Raw genomic sequence first — 8,093 nt, 5'->3', positions numbered from 1 at the left:
CGGAAAACTTAAACTTTCTTTTTTTTCAATTACAAACTATTTTAGCTACATTTTTTTTACAAGTATAAAGAAAGAGAAAGGGTTTTTTTTAAGAATATTCAAAGATTTTCAATAGAAAGTGTCAACATTTTTAAATAGTTACTAGATTTTTTGAAAATTATTTTATATAAATTTTTCATAAAATATTTTCTTCTTTTATAACAAATTGTATCCTTTTTTATCTACCATATATACTTGCAATGCGCAAATCGCACAGCTGAACGAATCACGATTCTGAGCGTTTCGAAAGCAACAAGTACTTAGATACGATCCCTCCGTAGAAGACCTAAAGAGACCTTGCGAGGGGAGTTAAAAACAAAGTTGCTATTCTCCAGCGATACTATGATTACGTGTTCAATAATGAATCGTTATTGTCAAAGAGGGACTAGCTTCGACAGGCTTAATCGTTTCTTGCGATTGCAAATAGATACACTTATTAACGTTGCAGCAATATTGTAAAGACCGATTCATATTTTTTTAACTTTTTGAGCGATTGCAGTTTATAAAGAGAATTTTTTTTTAGTAAATCTATTTAAATACATTAGTTCATTAAAAACAAACGTAACATATTTCTTTCACATATGTCGAGAATAATTTTTCTGCTATTCGTTTCTGCTTTTCGTAAATTAAATTTCGTAAGTGCAATTAGATAAAATTCATTATTTAGATTTTATATAAAATAGATTTTATATATAAAGTTTACTTGCTATATAAAGCTTTATAAAGTTTCGATTGGATTTTCTGATTCGATTTATCTACTAAGATGTTCGATATCAAAATTTAAAAATCTGTGAAAATATGCTATTTAATTTTAGCAAATCATTTCAGTATTTTAATGAAAAATGTATAGGACATTTGTTAACGTAATTGTTAAGATTATAATAAATATATAAAAAAAATATATATACGCCAAACACGATTGAATGAAATACCTTCAGATATATAAAAATTGTTAACGGGTTATGAATGAAAAATTCACTTGGGGTTTTTGATATATAAAATGTAAAAGGTAAATCATTTTCATCTTCTCGGAAGATCAAGTATCGTTTCGAAGTAATTACTGGCGAAGTAGTTCCAAGAGGCTCGCTGCTATCCATGTTTCCTCGAGCGGTTGTTCCGGACTTCCTGCCCACGAAAGCCGCCCATCCATCGAACGGCACCTTCTGCGAAAAAGAAATTAGACGCGCGGCGATTTCCTGCGAGCGAACGGGCCACGTTCACGGAAACTATACGCGCTTTTTCTTTTCTCCTCTTTTTCCGGACGCTTATCGTTCAAAGGGCGAAAGCAGAAATGTACGCGCATGCATACGTATACACGCATGCATCTCGCATCCAAGCCCCTTTCGGGAGGCCGCATCGACCACTAGGAACGGACAACGGTCTTCTTTTACGTACGAAAGTAATTTTGCAGACCGTTCGCAATTTAGTAGTGCGGTAGAGTGGAAGGTGGATGACGAAGGGGCGGTTGAAAAGAAGAGATAGGAAATAAATAGAAGAATAGAAGAAGATCTGTTGTTGGCGTCACGAAATAAGCACGCATTTTTCGCGAATCAACATGGTACCGTGCTACGTATATCAAGACAAAGATACGTACCAGAATGCCTTTACAGGCGCTGACAGAGACTTGGTACAAAGTAGTTGTTACGGTTAACCGACAAAAAATCTAGTGAAAGATAACACGGTGCATCGACCACAGAGAAAGAAGTAAGAAAAGAGATAGAGAATTGAATCGCTGTGAATTCACAGATTTAGTTTTGTCGTTGGCCGCGTGATTAACTTATTTATAGCTAAATTAAGAAACATCTCTGAATTCCATCTCGAATTCGGATGAAATTTCGTAGGCGTACATAATGGCAAAATGTAAATTTTTTATTTAAATTATTTATTTTTACCTAATTGTTACCTAATATTAAGTTTATATATTTTGTTATTGCTTTATAATATATAATTTATATTAGCTATTATAAACCACCAACTTTCCAAAAACATTTGCGTAAATTTAATATTCAAAACGGAGAAGATTTTTTTTTATAAACATACGAAAGTAAAATTAATATAATAGAAAAATTATTAATTAACATTTCTTTTTTAATAAGAAAATATGTATCCATTTTTGATGAATAGATTGTAATGACAGACACAATTAGGAAATTATATTGATCTTATTTCTTGTATTAAAAATACGTTTTGTCGTATTGTTAAAATATGCGAGGGAGGCACGATCGCGGGAGAAATTTTTCAGCCCTCCCTTCGAGATAAGTACTTGTGCGCCTGGTGTGTCTCGAAAGGGCTAAGAAGGAAAGAGGGATCTCGCTCACCCTTGAGTCTACGCATAGTGCTCGTACATAAATCACGTAGGGGTAGGTCAGTATACGGGCTATCCTCGGAGGGTTGAAACTTTTAGGAAGGGAGCAGTCTGCGAACCGCTCGAACACGCAAATTTAAGGTGGGTCGTCTCCCTTCGTGAGACACATAAGTTCGCTCCCGTTGTACGCTTCAAAACTGGTGAGTACGTTCGGAAAAAAACGATTTTGTCTCGGAAAAAGAGAAACACATGTGATATTTCTACTATTGAACCATACCCACAATTTGCACAGATTATTATCTATTACGTACTCTTTTTAATTATGAAAGGATCAAATTGTTAAAGCTAAAGCAGAATTTAATAGCTTCCGTTTGAAATATATTTTTATTATTGTATTATATTACAACTAATATTTAATTCATATTGTATTATATTACATTTGCAGAATAGCTGATTTATCCATTAAAAATATTTTTTATTAAATTTTTATTTTGCAAAAAGATTAATATAATGTACATTTAGAAATTACATTTGTGATTAACATATTTCGGTAATATTAAAAGTTATAAAGATTCTCTATAAAAAGATTAATATTTTTGTAAACTGAATAATATCTGTAGAGTCAGCAAAAACCGCTACTTTAACCTTTTTGATGAAAATAATGTTTGCAAGCTTCAAATGCTGGATAAAGCTACGTAAAGTTATATCTTTTCGCATAAACCGAATAAATTGCTCGGCTCATACGATAGAAAACGGTAAACAGAAGTCAGTTGCAAGGGTGAAGTGATAGTTTTTAATTTCACGCCATGAAACGGCCCTTTTTAATCAATCTTGTACGTCTCTTGTTTTCTGTTATAGCGCTTTTACGAGAAATAACATCGTTCGACAAATAAAAATATTCGGTCATGCTTCCGCCGCGGATTTAATAAAACATTTATTTACAGTTTATCACGAATAGAAAAATTGCCGCGTTGGTATTCGAGAGATAGAGAGAGATTTTAGCAGGCTAGCGTGTTCGCCCGAAAATAATGCAACTCTTTCATCTGTCCTGGATTACACTGTCGACACTCGTCCAAAAAAAGGCACGCATTCGTGACAGGAGCGTGCGGTGATGTGTGGAAAAAAACAAACAATACCACAGTTTTTATGATTCATTCAACGATACTTTTTTTCTTTGTCTCGTAGATTAAAAATCATGTTTTATCGTTTTCACTCGCAATATGCGCGATAAATCACAACAAACACTAAATTTTAAAAAATAAGCTTAATATATATCGTGTTCATTGCGCTGCTGTAGATAAATGACACAATACATTACAAAATTGAACAGTATCGTATCAGTAACAGTAAAATTAAAATATTTTCATTAAAACAAGTTTTTAGAAATAGAAATTAAATTAAATTATTAAATGAAAATTATTCTCGTTTTATAAAAGAATGAATCATTAATAAAATATAAATATATATATAAATGATCCATTGTTTCTTTTTTCTAAATGAAATCGAGCATTGAATAAAAAAGGACTTACGGTACTATTCCATTAGTATATAAAATATACTATAATTGCGAAGAGTGTCTCGCTATTCGATATTAGCCAAACGGAGCGACGCTACCACAATGGTCATTGTTAACGGATCATTACTGGAAAAGTGCTCTCCTCGTTTACACTTGCTTTGCGCGGCATCATGCCGATGCGTTATCGTAAAACAAACTACGCTTTGGCGACATTTACATTGCGCGATGGCAAAATAACAATTACGTTCCCGTTGGCCGACGAGGCGATCCCCGAAACTACAGCGAAATGTGATTAGAGTACGTAGATGGGTCGCGCTGTAAACCTACCGCGTGTTATTTCAACGAATTTGCGTGGAAGTTGTTGAAATTTCGAACAACTGATGACCGCTGTTATATGGACTGTTATTGACGAAATCGTAAATTAGTAAACTTTATTATGCTTTCTACGCGCGTGTTGTTGCCTATTATGGCGGTATTTCAACAGGATCGTTGTATTGTTGTATTATTACATTTAGATGTAGAAATTTTTTAAGAGATAAACTAAAAAATATACTACCTCTTTTAAGAGTTGGCTATGGTTATTTAATTATTTAACTAATCATTCAGTTAAGTGTTATTGAATTTATATATCGTATTATATAACAGATTAATTAATTAAAATATTTTTTATAAAAAATATTATATAGGCAGAGTTATTTATCATTTTTTTATACAAAAGACTATAGAAATTTTATAGTTAAATTTAATTAATTTTTAAAATTGTATTCAGTTGTAATCGAGCAAAAAGGAGAATAAAATGTTTATTTACATTTTTGCGATTTACTGAATGACATACGCATGACAGGTCGAGATTCTATTGTGGATAGGTTCTTGATTGTCGACGAAGAAAAAGAACGTCCCTGCTAGCGCTCGATGTTGACGAGAAAAAAAAGGTGTGTCGATACAGGTCGTTGAGCAACATCCCATAGGACCCTAACCCGGAAGTAAAGGCGTGCATACGCATCCGCGCGGCTGGATAACAAATCGGCCATGGCGCTAAGAGAGAGACAGTAAAACTTTTCCTCAGAATTTTCCCGACGCATTATTGCCGATCCGTTTTGTGTGATTTTTCGCAAAGATGGGCGGCTTAATGCGTGTGAAATCTGAACTTCGCGATACTCTTAGTCTCTCTCATTTTTCGCGGAAAGTGACACGTGTAGCGTAATAGCTTTTACGATACGATAGTTTCGAATACAATTAACGATAAAGTCCTTAGATCAATTATTATAATATACGCTGCTTGTAATATTAATGTTTATTAATATTACAAAAATTCAGCAAAACATTTTCGATTATGTCGAGAGACGTGATTATTACAGTTAGTTATTAAAAAATTAATTTTTTATGTATGTAATAATAAAACGTTTTTCTTGTTTATTTTAATTTCGCCAGACAGCAAGTTTTGTGCTCTTGACTACGTGCGTACACAAATTGTCGGAACATGACAGACTCATAGAGGGGTATCGCAGGATATGTATGGAAGAAGGAAACAGGAATGGTTGGTAAAGAATGAGACAGAGCTATTGAAAAGGGTTGTAACGAGTACAATACTTTTACGTAACGTCAATTTGTCTACTCGTATACGCATTACGTAGATCCGTGCATCGATATACAAAAGAACTCGCGAATAAATAAACGTTTTTAATTATCCCTTGAACGAGACGTTTCAATACATATATTGAATGCTGCTAAATAGTATATTCGATAATTTATTCTATCAGACGTAATCATATCTTAATTAATATTAATTATGATACTTTTGGAAAACGTTAAAAAATAGAGATGAGAATGAGAAATTAATTTTTAAATAAATTAACTTTTTTTTTAACGGTAGATATATTATGTAGAATAGCTTTGTATGTTCTCTCTTTTTACTATACTTACGTTTTATTTTTCATGCTCACAGTCTTTTTGTTATCTTTTTAATCTTTGATCGTCTGGGGAGAATTTTCCTCAAGATGGAAATCAGCGGTCAGTTACACTTTCTTAAGAATGTTCATCACTCTTAATCGACAGCTCAGAAAAATATTGCAAACAACTCGACAATCGCTCGCGGCAATAAGAGGCGAGTAACAAAATGAATTTCACTTGGCGGCACCTAAAATTTTTTTTCCCCGTTTAGTTGTTGCCGTGGAATACTTCGAAGACCTGGGGTGTCCCGCTAGAAAGACGACTATAGAGAGAAAGAAAGAAAGAAAGAAAGAGGAAGAGAAGAAGAGAGTGAATGTACGGTGCGGCGGTAAAGCGAGAAAAAAGAAGGAGAGTAAGGAAGAGAGGAAAATGTGAGCGAACGAGCGATAGAGACGATATAAGGGCGGAAAGAGGCGAGGGAGGAAAGGTTCCGATGGTGAGAAAGGGATAGAGAGAGGGTAGTTCTGAAAGGGGGTTGCGATGCGAGTGCAATACTTTTCCGTGAGACGGCACCAGTGTCGTCGGCCCTGAGGGGTGGGTTCGGGCTGGACTGGGAGTGTGCGTGGGGTCAATGACCGCAGTTGGGGTGGCTTCCCCCTACCTGGTGCCCTCCCCCCGCGCGTACCCATCCCTGCACCCTGCACCCCTCTGTTTCCCTCCTGTCCCCTTACCCTCCCCTTTCTGCTCTCCCCTTTGCTCTACGCCAGGGCACGTTGCGGTAGGCGGAGGTTGGGGCAGGTTAGGCTTAGCTTAGGGTTCAATATCGGAGAAAACACGGACTTTTATTTGATCGCTCGCTACTACCCTGCTCTAAGAGGAAAAGGGGGTGATTAGGAGTGGTTGAGTGTAGGAGGAGAAGAGGGAGAGGAGAAGGATGAGAAAGAAAGAGGGAACTTGGATATACTCGGATGCGTACACACATTGGTTTCCGTAGCTCTATGATCCTCTGAATACGAGGGAATTCTGTGCGAGAACGGATGGCATTGGTATCAATTGTTAATGTGATTTGGAGGGAAAGCTCGATATGTAATTCGTCGGAATTAAGTTCCAAATTCGTTTTTCCCCTAGTCAATTGATCATTTGTTCGAGACAAACAACAAAAGTCATGCCTAAAAAAGTGTTAATTTTCTTACAATTAATAGATCTTGATGCACTTTTCATTTTTTCATTGAATCTAAGTGGAAAATGACTACATATACACGATTTATCTATAGCTAAAAAATGATTTTAATTATTAAATTTAAATCAAGATCCATATTATTACTTTACATTATTAATTATTCGTTATTTTGTTATTAAAAGTTATTTGACTTATATCTCAATTAATAAATGATCGTAATTGGATGCTAGTAGACACTACTTGTCGCGGCTAATTTTGCAGCTTGCAGTTAACGGTGTCGGATCGATCGGACGGTGTCAATTGAGACAAGTATCGACTAAGTGGCGAATATTAAATCTCGTCTGAACAATTTGAAATCGTTGGGCATGACGACATTCATCGTGCGCGTTTCCTCTCGTGCTCACTTCTTCCCTCTCTCTCTCTCTCTCTCTCTCTCTCTCTCTCTCTCTCTCTCTCTCTCTCTCTCTCTCTCTCTCTCTCTCTCTCTTTCTCTATCATTTCTCTTCTCTCTTACCCCATTCATTTTCCTCTCGCATCGCCTACCCCGGAAACACACGTGTTGCGCAAACTTTAAATCCGGTTACACAGGCGCGATAACAACTCGTATACAATATTTCATCAAAATCGAAATGCTGCATGTTTTATCCATCTACATCGAATATTTTCATCTATAAATCCTTTTAATTGTCGTATGTTTCGTACAATCGCATAGTGCTATTTTGTATTTTCTATTTATCCAGATCCTCGGATTTATTCTTGTATTCAAATATTTTCTGAAAGATTTTTTATTACGGAATATCCATTTATTTTTACTGAATTGCGCTTCTTAACGGTTCTAATTTGCAAACTCAAGGTTGCTTTCGATGTATGATGTATAGAATCAACGGTGACTGTCCATCGCGAACCAGTTTTTCATTAGTGACGTGTAACGCTTCGTAGATTGATGTGATATGCGCGCAAAAACGACATGTAGCGCAATAGATTCGCTTATCGAGAGCATGTGATAATCGATTCGGTCTATCTAAAATTATTTGCAGCATAATGGATCATCATAAAAAGCATGAACTGTCGATCAAACTTAATTTACAATTCTGTATAAAAATAATTTTATATATAAACGTGCGCAAATCTTCATGACATGATAAATGGTAGATTTGACAGTA

The sequence above is a fragment of the Atta colombica genome, unplaced genomic scaffold, assembly GCF_001594045.1.
Source record: "Atta colombica isolate Treedump-2 unplaced genomic scaffold, Acol1.0 scaffold125, whole genome shotgun sequence".
Lineage (NCBI taxonomy): Eukaryota > Metazoa > Arthropoda > Insecta > Hymenoptera > Formicidae > Atta > Atta colombica.
The sequence above is the reverse complement of the archived record's forward strand: the minus strand, read 5'-3'. Positions refer to the sequence as shown.